The 15,840-nt window shown below is 40.3% G+C and overlaps 1 pseudogene; it reads left to right on the top strand.

The window, feature by feature from the left end:
- Positions 1 to 1,983: 1,983 nt before the first annotated feature.
- On the top strand, positions 1,984 to 15,402 carry LOC148522845 (uncharacterized; annotated as a pseudogene).
- Positions 15,403 to 15,840: the final 438 nt, after the last annotated feature.

Genomic DNA, 15,840 nt, shown 5'->3' with positions numbered 1-15,840 from the left:
ACAGTCACTATGTTCCATGCAGGGGCCTGGTTGGGTTTTCCTGATCAGTATCTGTTGATATTTTTATCACACTGGTAGGTACCTGACAGGTACTTTCATGGTTGTCCTGCTGCCCTGGCCTTGCTGTGTGGGATGCTTCCCTATATTGGTAGCTCTCCCTGGGTGGGATTACATTCGTGCTCCTTTACTGCTAAGTTCCTGGTTGTTTTCGTACTATGTTCAGGGCTGGCAGTTAGTACTGACTATGCACTTCCATCAGGTTGGAAGTTGTGTCTTTTTATCCCCATTTTCAGTATGGGTTGTACTGCTGTCTGACCCTCTAAAAGGAACTGTAGTCTCCATCCTCTCGTATTCAACTCTGCCTCATGCCCCATGGGATCTCCACTTGTTGGAGACTTCTATGGTCACTGGTTCACAACTTTGTTATAGTTGGACTTCAAGGATCATTCAGAGCGACTGTTCGGTCTTGTCTTTGACCTCCCAGCATACTCTTTGTTGGTAGTCTGTGGACAGGATCAACTTTGTATCTGTTGATTGGTATTGTCATACTTCTATCTAGACGATTATGACCAGCGGTGCTGGGATTCTGCTGTCTGCAGCTGTTGCAGATTCCTGTGTAGACTCTAGTACGGTTCACGAGTTCTTCTCGTTTTCTGCCCTTCTCCTATGGATTCTTGTTGGGGCTCTCTGCTACCAACTGTCTGGTTTGGTCTATTTTCAGCCGCTTCTCAACTGTGGTTGTTTTCTCGCCAGCCGTTCTGTTCCTTTTGGCTTCCGCTGTGCGTACATTGTGGAAGTTCTTCTGTGACTGTCTTCTGAGGAGTAGTGTTTGTCTACTATGCTCTATGACACTTGATCCTCTGCCTCTTCTGGGTCTATTGTTCTTGGCGGTCCCTGTTTCGGTTTGGCCGAGGGGTCAGCAAGTTCTCCGCGCTTCCCACCCAGGAGTTTGGCTTTGGGACGTCCCCACTGTCTTGAACTCCAGTGTCCCCTAGTGGATGAAGGAGAAAACAGGATTTTGGTACTTACCGATAAATCCCTTTCTCCAATTCTACAGGGGACACTGGATGCCCGCCCAGCGCTGCGTACCTGCCGTTTTGTTGGGTTCATTCTATGGTTGTGTGACTGCATGGTTCCCTGTTATGGGTTCCACTGTTCTCCTTCAGTCGGTCTTGTTCCGTTCTGTGGTCTTCTCCTTCTCCTCGTTTTTTCTGTTGTCCTCCGTCTCCTCTCGGGCTCAGTTCTTAAACTGGGGCTGATGGGGCACAGGGTGGGAGGAGCCAGTCACACTTCTAAATTATTTAAAATGCCAGGCTCTGCTCTACCACCGTCTATACCCCACTGTCTTGAACTCCAGTGTCCCACGTGGAATCGGAGAAAGGGATTTATCAGTAAGTACCAAAGTCCTGTTATGTGCACTGACAAGAGCCTGTACAGGGAAGATTAAGTGACAATACCTCAAGGACACACAGAGAGGGTCATTGTGCTCCTTATTGCCAATTTGCAGTAAGACCTTACACCAGAACAGTTGGGTGTAATTATACTCAGAGACAGTGTATTGTAATGCGCTTAGTGGTACTGATACATTAAACTAGAATTATTCATTGCCAGTTAGTAATAGCAAATGTGAAACAGGTATTATAAATGTCATATTGAGCAAGTTATAGTGAGCTTTGGAAAGTGATCATAAGTTAATTCAAGTAACTGTATATATTTTTGGTATTGTCGTATCCTTGCATACTTTTACCTTTACTCCGAAAAGTACAAGCATAATAAAATTCATGTCACTCTCCCCAAAGTGTGTTTTCTCTGCTGGGTTCTGGGGGGGTCTCCTGTCTCTCTGTTGTGATAGGAGGAGCCTGAAAGAGGAACTGCACTAATCTATGCCCAAGCAGGTTCCAGAAGAAAAGCTGGTACGATCCACTCACTGACATCCCACCAAATTGGGGTGCTACATTTTGGCATCTACGAACAGGATCGACCATGGAACTGCGAGAAGGCAACCCAGCTGCAGGTGACAACAGGATCAGGGAAATGACTGACAGGGTTGCAGGACTCAACCAGTGGCTCACCGAGATGAGAAAGGAGATAAGAGACCTTAGACAGAAACGGGCTGTAACCAGATGTGAGGAGTGGTAGCCAGATCGCAGAGTGCAAAACCAACCCCGATGGGATGTTTCCCGAAAGACTGGAAGGTGAGTATTTAATCAATTCGACACTCGAAGGAGACCTATATGTCGACGATGCAGACGAAGCGGTCACATTGAGCGGAACTGTCGACAGCCCTCAAGAAGAGATGTAGGTCCAATTGCAGTAAGACAGGACCAAATTAGTGTAAATGTATCATATGCCATTGATGATAAGCAAATCAGCCCAGGAAGACTTTTGGGTCATGTCGTGTGGTTCAGCGTACCACGTGGTTATGGATTCATAAAAAGAACAGACACCAAAAGAAGAGTATATGTACATTATACAGCCATTAAAAAGACCATCCCTGAAAAGTGTTTCCGAAGCCTGAGAAGTGGCAAAATGGTCGAGTTTGAATTGGCGAATGGAAAGAAAGGCATAAAAGCCGTTAATGTGACTGGTCCAGGTGGTGTTGCGGTACGAGGCAGCAAATTTGCAACAGATCGCAAGCAACATTGGCGCTATCCATGTCATGGAGATACTATAAGTAATACTCAGCAACATGATCAATACAGCGATGGGGAGAAAGGACAAGAGCAGATGAAAGTGCTACTGATAGACGGAACGATGATCCTCCACAGTCTTACCGGAGGTGTCGGCACCTACCATATGTCACGGCCAGGGAATTTCAGCATGGCGCTAGGCGGGTGTTACCTGTGAGGTCGTTGTGGCGCGGGCTGTCTGGTGGCGGAGCTGGTGTCTGGCGGGGGGCTTTGGCTGCGCGCGTTGTTGTGCAGCCCTGTTGTCACTCTGCGCTGGTGAGGCCTGGCGGCGTCTCCGTTCCATTTGGCATGGGTGCCGCCATCTTGCCTTCTGGCCATGTGATGCGGCTGGCCAATCCTGGTGAGTCACATGTTCCCTCCAGCCAGTAACAGCACGGCATGGGGTATTTAGGAAGGGTCAGTGCCTTCCTTCTTTGCCAGTGCAACGTGTATCTCAGCCTAGCTGAGAGGGAGTTCTCTGTGCTTTTCTGTTCCTGTGAATTCGCTGTCTGCCAGTCTGCCTGTCAGCTCCTAGCTCCCACTGGACTACCCCGCTTCCTCCATCACCCTTGCCCATACCTGAGTGCCTGAGCCTGCTGACATCCTGTGTCTCAGTTCACTACCTGCAAACCTGGCTTGATTATTTTCTGTTCACTACCTGCAAACCTGGCTTGATTATTTTCAGTTCACTACCTGCAAACCTGGCTTGATTATTTTCAGTTTCACTACCAGCACACCTGGACAGCTCTAATTGTTTCTACTTGGACATTAACCCTTTTGCTCCCACCACAGAACTCTTGTGCACATTTATATATTCCTGGACTTTTATTTACTGCCACATTATATGTCTACTCAAGCACTTATTAAAAATCCTAGTTTTATTTTCAGTCTGCTTCTGTGATCGCTCCTGCTACCACCCTGGGTCCACAAACAACCCAGAACATAACACCATATCACCAGATGATACCAGCTGAACACAAAAAATTGCAAGAACCCAACATCCCAGTGCAGAGTGAATTGTTGGGGAGAACCCCAGAGCAGAATGAATGCTTGAGACAAAAAGAGGAACGGCATGTGAAGGAACCTAGTGAAATGGTGCAACCGAGTCTACAGGATGTAGTTAGGCCGCAACCCTCTTCAGAGCCGGAACATGAGAGCAGACTGAAAGTGAAAAATAAATATTCCAGTCTGGCTGACCCCAGTCAAGCAGATTCATATACCACTTACCAGGAAAGGGACACTAAAGAAGTTATCCACATGGCCACAGCAGAGGGATCGAGACCCCTTAAGCCCAATAGTCTAGATTTTCTTATGTCAGAGTCTGAATCTAATGTCCCTGTAGAAACTCCTAGTGTAGCTAAAGAGGTCATGACATATCTTTACCCAGAGAAACATGGCCCAGATAGTGAGTACACCACTATAAGCGGTGAGGAGTTCACTTTCATGTTGCAGCAGTCTATATATAGGTCCAGGAAGAGTCACAAAGGTGTGTTACCTGCTCATTGTAGAGTCTAAACTGCTGTTTTCAACTTTGATTTGAATGTTATGTTGTTGATTATGCAGTAATGTACAAGAGACTATTCTTTGCTGGACTTTGGAAATGTGTTTATTGCATGAGGACATGCAATATTTAAGCCAGGAGGCTTGTGATACCCCAAAACCAGCAGTGTTTTCTCCAGCATGGAAGGGGTTAATGGCCAGGAGTTAGGGCCCTGCTGATCCCCTGGAGATGGTTCTGCCAGCCTTAAGGAGGGAAACTAGAGATAGGCTGTTGGGGTGGAGCTAGAGAAACCCAGTGAGTCCTGCACAAGACTGAGAGAGGAGCAGCATACTGTGAGGAGAGGCTGAGTTTCTGGGCACACGTGGTGCCTGAGGAGAGCTGCAGTAGTGATAGGAGCTGCACTGCCTGTGAGGATCCCCAGAGACATGCTGGCCCATGCTGAGAGCTGACAGAGGAAAGAGCCTCCTGCAGAGTCTGACAATTGTAACTGCCAGCACCAGAGAGACACAGTGAGTAACCAATGCAAGAACTGACACTGAGTGACCACATAGAGAAGAGAGCTCTAGAGCTGATTGTTTCTGCAACAAGGACAATCCCAGTGCACACAAGTGCAGGACAGAACTATTCCAGTGTGTCAGTGTAGCTGCTGCATCAGTGAGAGCTACCCAGGTACAGCAGCAAGCTATATTGTACCCATTGCAGTGAGGGAGAGATAATCATGCTGCTAGCACCAGTGTACCACAGTATTTGTTCTGAGTGACCACATTTAGAGGGACAGCACTCCTGCATCTCAGTATACAGTGATTACCTGCACCCCCTTTGTATTTATGTGCACCGATAAGAGCCTGTACAGGGAAGATTAAGTTACAATACCTCAAGGACACACAGAGAGGGACATTGTGCTCCTTATTGGCAATTTGCAGTAAGACCTTATACCAGTACAGTTGGGTGTAATTATACTCAGAGACATTGTATTGTAATGCGCTTAGTGTTACTGATAAGTTAAACTAGAATTATTCATTGCCAGTTAGTAATAGCAAATGTGAAACACAGTGGCAAACACAGGATTTCTAGAGGGGGGTTTCCAAATGCCTGATTTTAGAGTGAGTGTGGCCAGTCCATGAAGAGGGTAGAATTAGCACTTATCCAGCTTTAATATGCGTCATACAAAGTATATTGTGTGTCATAATTCCAGCATATAGAGGACCAGCAATCACAGTAATCCATTAGATGCGGCAGTAGGGCCATCCTGCCTGAGCTGAAAGTTTTTATTTTAGATGTGGGCACCATTCCAGAGCATTAGAGCAAGTCTGGGAGTCTGGGGGAGCAGCAGAATAACCTAGCGCTGCCCTGGACATATATGTACATATTAGGCTCTATAGCAGCACATACCTAACAGTGAATGTTTTCCAGATCTCCTAGTTGGTGCACAGGTGTACTTATTACTGACTGATACATGTTAAAAGATACACAGGTGGTGCTAATTATTTCATTTGTGAAGAACATGCAGAAGAACATACAGCACTAGTAAAATTTTATTACATTACTATTTCTATCATGGTCATGGTGTGGGCTGGGGAGGGGGGTTTCCGTCGGAAACCCCCCCTGCGTTTGCCTATGAAACAGGTATTATAAATGTCATATTGAGCAAGTTTATAGTGAGCTTTGGAAAGTGATCATAAGTTAATTCAAGTAACTGTATATATTTTTGGTATTGTCATATCCTTGCATACTTTTACCTTTACTCCGAACAATACAAGCATGATAAAGTGTCTTAACATAATAAAATTCATGTCACTTTCCCCAAAGTGTGTTTTCTCTGCTGGGTTCTGGGGCGTTTCCTGTCTCTCTGTTGTGATAGGAGGAGCCTGAAAGAGGAACTGCACTGATCTATGCTCAAGCAGGTTCCAGAAGAAAAGCAGGTACGATCCACTCACTGACATCCCACCAAATTGGGGTGTTTCATATATATATATATATATATATATATATATACTCATCGAAGATATCATCCTCTCCATTCCACTACACCAACAGGTGAACCCCAAAGTGTGGGGATCAAATACGTATAAAAGAAATACCAGTATTGGACTCTTTACGGATACAAAATTCTCAATTTTACATTTGTGTTGGCTTCTGGACATTTTTTTTCACGTGTATGTATATATATATATATATATATATATATATATATATACAGTCAGGTCCATAAATATTGGGACATTGAGAGAATTTTCAGATTTTGGCCTCTATTCACCACCACAATGGTTTTGAAATGAAACAAACAAGATGTGCTTTAACTGCAGACTTTCAGATTTAATTTGAGGGTAATTACATCCAAATCGGGTGAACGGTGTAGGAATTACAACGGTTTCAATATGTGCCTCCCACTTTTTAAGGGGCCAAAAATAATGGGACTATCAACTCAAAAGCTATTTCATGGACAGATGTGGGCTATTCCCTCGTTATTTCATTATCAATTAAGCAGGTAAAAGGTCTGGAGTTGATTCTAGGTGTGACATTTGCATTTGGAATCAGTTTCTGTCAACTCTCAATATGAGATCCAAAGAGCTGTCACTATCAGTGAAGCAAGCCATCATTAGGCTGAAAAATCAAAACAAACCCATCAGAGAGATAGCAAAAACATTAGGTATGGCCAATTCAACTGATAGGAACATTCTTAAAAAGAAAGAACACACCGGAGAGCTCAGCAACACCAAAAGACCCAGAAGACCACGGAAAACAACTGTGGTGGATGACAAAAGAATTATTTCCCTGGTGAAGAAAAACCCCTTCACATCAGTTGGCCAAATCAAGAACACTCTCCGGGAGGTAGATGTATATGTGTCAAAGTCGACAATCAAGAGAAGACTTCAGAAGAGTGAATATAGAGAGTTCACCACAAGATGCAAACCATTGGTGAGCCACAAAAACAGGAAGACCAGATTAGAGTTTGCCAAACAACATCTAAAAAAGCCATTACAGTTCTGGAACAACATCCTATGGACAGATGAGACAAAGATCAACTTGTACCAGAGTGATGGGAAGAGAAGAGTATGGAGAAGGAAAGGAACTGCTCATGATCCAAAACATACCACCTCATCATTGAAGCATGGTGGTGGTAGTGTCATGGCGTGGACATGTATGGCTGCCAATGGAACTTGTTCCCTTGTATTTATTGATGATGTGACTGCTGACAAAAGCAGCAGAATGAATTCTGAAGTGTTTCGGGCAATATTATATGCTCATATTCAGTCAAATGCTTCAGAACTCATTGGACGGCACTTCACAGTGCAGATGGACAATGACCCGAAGCATACTGCAAAAGCAACCAAAGAGTTTTTTAAGGCTAAAAAGTGGAATGTTATGCAATGGCCAAGTCAATCCCCTGACCTGAATCCGATTGAGCATGCATTTCACTTGATGAAGACAAAACTGAAGGGAAAATGCCCCAATAACAAGCAGGAACTGAAGACCTTTGCAGTAGAGGCCTGGCAGAGCATCACCAGGGATGAAACCCAGCGTCTGGTGATGTCTATGCATTCCAGACTTCAGGCTGTACTTGCCTGCAAAGGATTTGCAGCAAAGTATTAAAAAGTGAAAGTTTAGATTTAGGATTGTTTATTTGTCCCATTACTTTTGGCCCCTTAAAAAGTGGGAGGCACATATAGAAACCATTGTAATTCCTACACCGTTCACCTGATTTGGATGTAATTACCCTCAAATTAAATCTGAAAGTCTGCAGTTAAATCACATCTTGTTTGTTTCATTTCAAAGCCATTGTGGTGGTGAATAGAGGCCAAAATATGAAAATTCTGTCAATGTCCCAATATTTATGGACCTGACTGTATATATATATATATATATATATATGAAAAAAACAATTTCTCAAGCGCTCCTCCTCATGAGGTAAAGTCACATAAAAGTCTTCAGTCCATAAAGGTCTCAGATGAATATAAAAAGTGTTGACAATGTAAACAAAGTTCTCTTTTTCTTCTTTAACGATAATCTTCAAACACACTAGCACAATAGACCCTTCAGTGTTTTACAGCATCTCAAAGAAATCACAAATAAAGATCTCTCATAGTGCAGTATTATCACATTTATTTCCAAAATAATATAAAAAACATAGAATGAATAAAATGGCAGCGTACCATAGGCAACCTTTTTAGAAAGGCACAGTAACACGCATAAGGGGTGATTTATAGCTACCCCAACAAGCAATTCACCTTTCTGGTGCAGGTTCCTCCTAGACAGCTAGGCAATGGCAGCCCCACAGATCACAGATCAACGCGTTTCAGCTATACAAGCCTTTATCAAGATAGATCTATGCTGCTAAATCCTGGGTATATATAGGGTTCTTGGCTAGTCCCTTCCCCCATCATCATACTGGGTGTGGTTACATTAAATTAAAAAGTGTGCTGAAACTCTACATCAAAGACATAGCATTCTTTTAACTCACATCCTCTGCTGGAATGAATGTAACTGATATCCGCATTTTAAGTAGATAATAGTAGCGCTTCATGCGTTCCAACACTTGGAACGCAAGACGCTTCCGGCGGAAGTGTCTCAGGCATCACTCCACGCTGATTAAATATGCGCGGGCTCCTGGCAGTAAGTTCATCTTTTTACCTATGCGCTCCATACTTTGGAGCGCACGGGTATTCAGCCGGAGGTTGTGCACCTGACCACGTGATGCAACTACCACCCACGTGGTTATGTGCGTCCGGCGTCCTAAGATAATGTGTTAATGGCCGCGATAACGTGACAACAACTTTTAAGGAATGGCATGGCATATTCATGAGAGGGGCATGTGACCAAACTCCCCACCCTTAAATATTCAATTAACGTTGGTCAAATGTTTCATCTCAACTTGTGAGGAGCATCTCGTCAGGGCAATGAGCAACCATTTTTAAAAAGGGCATATTTACCATAAAACAGACTAGGTGCATATATCTAATACATAGTAAACACATAAGTACATGAACAATTCTCCAATTCGGGAAATGGTAATAAATAAATAAATAACATGCTGGGAAAATATATCTTAAAAAGAAAACAATAAAATGAAAGGAGGAATAAGAACAATATGAAAGGCAGGATAAAAATAATATTAGTAAAATATCAGATAAAAGTCATCGATGATAAAAAGAATAGCAAATGGTGTTAAAACCCAACCTATAATATCTTAACAACCCCGCGGGATCGCTAGTGGTGAATAAGTACTATAAAAAGGTATATAAATAATTCTATAAAAACCATTTGATTTCAAAATCGTTATTTAGACCAAAAGGAGTGAGAGTCTTTATTTCGTATATCATTTTCATTTCTGCTTTCGCTAGAAATCTCTCAATACCTTTGGTGTGCCAGTTCCCCTCCACTTTTTTTATTCCCATAATGTTTTTGATTTCATTAACTGAGCAATTGTGTTTATCTTTAAAATGGGCTGAAAGGGAATGATTTTCAAAACCTCTTCTAATATTACGAAGATGTTCCATCCATCGGTCTCTAACAGGGGTATTCAATATGAAAGGTTAACTTCCCTGGCGAAGTTAACGTTTCATATCGGAGTTTTTTTCTGCGTAAAGGTATGGTGTGTGCTCCCGCTTATCCCCGTATTCAATATCAAATTAACGAAAACGAGAAACTCTGACATTGGATTTGCGTATCTCCAAAAGAGAGGAACTACGATGTGGAGTAAGTTTGCTCCCTCCTACGCTAATCTTTTTATGGGATGGTGGGAAGACCTTTTTATCTGGGATAATAACCCTTTTATTGAGTTTTTACCATTATGGATACATTTTATAGATGATATTTTTTTTATTTGGAGTGGTACAGAAGAGCTTTTGGAAGAATTTTGCAAAAATCTTAATAGGAATCATTTGAATATCGCTCTTACGTTCACGAAACATCAGCAAGAGGTAAATTTCCTCGATCTAACCATTTATAAAATGGGTAATAAACTAGTTACAAAAAATTATAAAAAACCTACTGATAGTAATTCATACATAAATAATAGAAGCCACCATCACCCTAAATGGCTTAAAAATATACCTAGAGGACAAATTCAACGTATACGTAGGAATTTTACAGATACTACCATATTTGATGCCCAAGTACATGAACTAAAGGATAATTTTGTGGATAAAGGCTATGACGAAACAGAAATGATTAAAATCATTAGTGATTTTAGAGACATCCCACAAGATCAGCTTTTAGAGTATAAAGATAAGAATAGGGTAAAATTCAAACAAACCTTTAGTACCTTTTATCACCACATATAATTATCAACATAAAAAATTGGAGCAAATCTTTAGAAAAAATTGGTATATTTTAAAACAGGATCCCATTTTAAAAGAGATCATTCCCCTTATGCCACGTTTTATATATAGGAAGGCACCTAATTTTAAAAATTATTTGGTCAAAAGTGCCGTACAAGAAAAAAAGACAGGCAGGATAAAAACCAAAGGGTTCCATCGCTGTGGTACATGCAATGTGTGTAGGACGCACAGCAATCAACCATCCAAAATAGAGAGTTTCTGTCTAATTCAACGAAACAGTCCTACAAAATCAATGAATTTATCACATGCAATACCACCAATTGTGTATACATGATTGAATGTGTCTGTGGACTACAATATATAGGTAGGACCACTAGAAGACTTAGAGACCGATGGATGGAACATCTTCGTAATATTAGAAGAGGTTTTGAAAATCATTCCCTTTCAGCCCATTTTAAAGATAAACACAATTGCTCAGTTAATGAGATCAAAAACATTATGGGAATAAAAAAAGTGGAGGAGAACTGGCGCACCAAAGGTGTTGAGAGATTTCTAGGGAAAGCAGAAATGAAAATGATATGTGAAATAAAGACTCTCACTCCGTTTGGTCTGAATAACGATTTTGAAATCAAATGGTTTTTATAGAATTATTTATATACCTTTTTTATAGTACTTATTCACCACTAGCGATCCCGCAGGTTTTTTTTTTTTTTAAACATATTTTTATTAATGTTTTCATATCTTATACAAAGACAATACATAGAAGATATAACATAAAGATTTACGTATGAAATTGTAAAACGTAAATATCATGCAAGAATCTCTGGAATGTAGTAAAAATTAATATTCAACTATGTCATGAATAAATCCGATGAAAAGAAAAACATCCCTAAATTTGTACGTAATTAACAAGGACTTATGTCTCAAAGCAAGAGAAAAAAGAGAAAGAGAGGGGAGGGGTAAGAGAGACAAGGGAAACACATAAGGAGTTAGGAGGTAGAGTGTCTTGTTGTATTTCAATATAATTAAAGTAGAATGAATGAGGCAGGAAAATATTAATAATAAGTTTTGCAACACATTTAAAATACTCTTTGTCGTTTTTGTCAGAATATTAATCGGCATATTTCAAGAGAGGTGCTTGAGCAAGTACCAATCTGTGTTCTCGAAGATTTTGGATATGTGCTGCTGAGTTGGGATATCTAGTGAGTCAATGTATTTTTCCCATTTTATGCAGAATTTTTCAACCCCTTTTTCGATGTCTGGTTTTGTGGCTTTTCTATCGTAATAAAGAAGTTGTAATAGTTTCTGTTTTACCAACATTATGGAGGGTGCCGATTTGGTAGTCCAATGAATTAAATTGGCTTTTTTTCCTAAGGTAAGTATGTTCGTAAGTAAAGGGATATGAAAATTTTTGTGTGAACCTAGATCCCAGTTTCTAAAATTTAAGTTTAGGCATGCCAATGGATCTGGTAAAATCTTAACAGAGAGGAGCTTGTTAATGTAATCCAGGAGCTTGTTCCAGAATTTTTTTCATTTTCCTACATTCCCACATGCAATGAATGAAATTGGCTGATTGCATACCACATTTCAAACATTTGCCTGATTTACTGGCAACCATATTTCTGCGTTGTGCTGGAGTGATGTAGGCTCTATGTATTGTGCGAAAGTGCACCTCTTGAAGATAGGCAGATTGTAAGAGTTTTAGGGATTTTTCATAATGAGTGAGTAGACATTGAATTTCGCAAATTTGAGGTATGTCTGCTCTCCATTTTGTAAGCAAAACTTCCCACTGAGGTGATGAGACAGTTGGGATCAAATGAGGATATATATATTTTGTCTTAAAGGAGATATTATTTTTATTTAAACCATTAAGTAAGGAATCTAATGAGGTTGGATCAGGGTCTGCCATTGACATTATTTTAAGAGAGGACAAATAATGGCGTATCTGAAGATACATGTAGAAATGCTGATTCAGAAGGTCAAATCTTCGCTGAAGCTCTGAAAAGGAAAGAATAATGCCTCCAGGATCAAAAACTTTAAATGAAAGTCCTTTATCGCACCAAATCTGAAATGTGGAGTTATGTAGAGAGGGAGGGAAAGAGGGGTTTCCCAGAACGGGATGAATTGGGTAATATGAGGGTTTCGGTTATGTTTTTTGTTAATATCGAGCCATGCTTGATATGTATCAATTATATTATTCAGTATGTTATGCGGTATTAGAGTGGATTTTGTCTGAAGAAGCGCAGCTGGAGAATAGGGGTGGAAGAGAGCTTTGTCTAAAGCTTTATCCGTATATTAATTTCTCTCCAATAACCAATCAACAATATAACGGAAAAAAAACTGATAAAGAATATGCTAGAATGTCTGGTGTTCCCAAACATCCTTCTCTTCTTGATGTCTTTAATTTTTGCCTAGCTATTCTCAGTCTTTTGTTTTGCCATAAGAATTTTGAAAATATTGCCTCAAGTTTAGTGATATCTTTACGTGTTAAGGAAATAGGGAGCATTTGGATAAAATAAAAATTTTTAGGGAAAACTATACTTTTGATCACTGCTAGTCTTCCTAATAATGATAGAGGTAACGACTTCCAGTTATCAAGGAGTAGAGAAATTTTTCCTATTACTGGTGAATAATTAAGATTGTATAATGATGAGAGATCAGACCCTATATTGATTCCAAGATATTTTGTGTGTAGAGGCTATTTTAAATGGGGGATTATTTGGTGAATCCACTTGAGACATTGGGGGACCACATATGTGGAGTATTTCTGATTTGGTGATATTGACTTCGTATCCTGATACTGATCCAAATGAGGAGATTAAATCCATGACGGCTGGTAACGACTGAGATGGGTTTGATAGAAAAAGTAATGTATCATCTGCAAATAATGCTATTTTCAGGTCTACCTTTTCACTAGTAATCCCTTGCACTGCCGTGGAGGAGCAAATCGCAATCGCTAGAGGCTCCATTACTATAGCGAAGAGTAAAGGCGAGAGGGGACATCCTTGCCTGGTGCCCCTGCCAATTAAGGAGGGAGAAGAGAGATATCCATTGCATGAAACTTGGGAATATGGCAGACAGTATAAGGCTTTCAAAGTATCTATAAATGATATTGGAAAACCAAATTTTTCTAGCTTCAGATACAGAAAAGGCCAGGACACTAGGTCAAAAGCCTTCTCTGCATCTAAGGCCAGAACAATCTTAGTGTTAACACTCTCTCCCCGAGGATACCTAGTATGTTGAATGGCCGACAAGACTCTCCGAACATTCACCACAGAGTGTCTTCCTTTTATAAAGCCAGTCTGGTCAGAATGAATAATACTAGGTAAAAATATGTTAATTCTTTCAGCCAGAATTTTTGTAAACAATTTGTAATCAATGTTTAAAAGTGAGATCGGCCTATATGAGTTGGGAAGAAAGAGATCTTTCCCTGGTTTGGGTAAAACCTTGATTATTGCTGAGTTAAAATATTTTGGCAGGTTCTTGTGAACCATTATATGGTTATAAAAGGAAAGGAGAGGTGAGAGTAACTTTGGAGCTAATATTTTATAAAACTCACTAGATAGACTGTCAGGACCTGGTGCTTTAGTTGGTTTTAATTTTTTCCTGGTGCTTTGGAGTTCCTCAAGGGTAATTGGGTTAGTAAGGATTTGTCTCGCCTCTGATGTAATTTGAGGTCGTTGTACCATTGACCAAAATAGATCTTCAGTTTGCGTATTTGGGGATATAGGGGGGGTTACTTCAGTTTGTGTATCCAACTGATCGGTCGAGGGGGAGATGTTACTAATATCAGAGAGGGCAGGGATAGAGTATAATGATTCGTAATATTCTCTCATAACACTAGTGATTTGACTGTTGGAGTCAGTAAGACCGCCATCCGATTTAGAAAGTGGATGGACTGTCATCTGTGGTCTATTGCCTGTGAGCAGAGTTGTGAGAGGTTTCCCTGTCTTATTGCCGAATTTGTGAAACTTATAATTTACTGAAAATAAGTTTTTATCACCCATTATAGTAAGAAATTCATCAAAATGCGTTTTTGCCTCTTGATAAGAAGTTTTTGTTGCCAAATTCGGTGACATTTTGAAATTTTGATATGCATCAGTTAGTGCTTGTTGCAGTTCGGTGTAGGATTTTTCTCTTTGTTTCTTTATGTTAATGGCATAGGATATTATCACTCCTCGTAAAACTGACTTGGCCGTTTGCCAAAATAAGGCCGGGTCTGTGTTTGCATGAGAAAGGTTATTAAGCCTGTATTCTTCCCAGGCCGATTCTAGTTTTTTGCGAAAAGTGATCGACTGAGAAAGATGGGATGGAAATCTCCATATTCTATTGGGGCCATGTTCCGTAGAGATCTGACGTTCAAACCAGACTAAGGCATGGTCAGAAAGAGAGATGGTCTCAATAGTGGAGGACCGTATTTTTGAAAAGAGAAATTTTGAAAGTAAGGTGTAGTCAATTCGCGATAGGGTATTGTGCGCCGCAGATAAACAGGTGAAATCTTTTTCTATAGGGTGAAGGGCTCTCCAAATATCTACTAAATTAAGTCTTTTGGCTAGCAATGGAACTCCAAATTTTGGAAGGGGAGATATTCGTTTAGAGGTATTAGAGCGATCGAGATAGGGGGACGAAATTAAATTAAAATCTCCACACAATATTAGAGTAGCTGGATCCAAAGTAATTAGTTTGGCTAATATAGTACGATAAAAGGACTTTTTATATGTGTTTGGGGCATAGATGTTACATAAATTATATTTAGATCCTTTAATTAGAACCTCTGCAAAAACATATCGACCCTCCGAATCAGTCTCAACATTCAACACCTCTGCATTTGTCTTTTTTGCCTAGTATCACAACTCCTCGTGCTTTTGAGTTAAACGACGCCACAGCCAATATGGACCATTTCAACATTTGGAGTTTTTTAGTTTCAGCAAGTGTCAAGTGCGTCTCTTGAAGAAAAGCGATATCAATATTACATTTGTTTAAATATAACAAAATTTTCCTACGTTTTGCTGGGGAATTGATCCCTCCTACATTGAGAGTGCCAAATTTTAGTGAAGCCATGGTATAATAAAAACAAGAGTAGTAAAGCGCAAGATAAATACAATATTTAAAGTCACTTTCCTATAGAATGTAACATTGAGGGAGGGGTTGGGGAAAGAGACAAAACAGTACAATGGAGGGACAGCGGGAACAAATATCAAAACAAACATTAAACGAGCAGAATATTGGAGAATAAGTTGCTTCAGGTATGTGGAAAAAAACATATTACTGGGTGTAGACTTATTTGAGCAATCTATCTCATCACCACCTATTCTTATTATTTATAGGCAGATAAGTTTAAACAAAATGGCAACCCAAGGTATACAAACGGAAACACGCTGTTTTTTTT

This window comes from Taudactylus pleione, unplaced genomic scaffold (genome assembly GCF_031769625.1).
Source record: "Taudactylus pleione unplaced genomic scaffold, aTauple2 ptg000138l, whole genome shotgun sequence".
NCBI lineage: Eukaryota > Metazoa > Chordata > Amphibia > Anura > Myobatrachidae > Taudactylus > Taudactylus pleione.
Note: the sequence above shows the minus strand (reverse complement) of the source record. Positions and strands in the feature narration are given on the sequence as shown.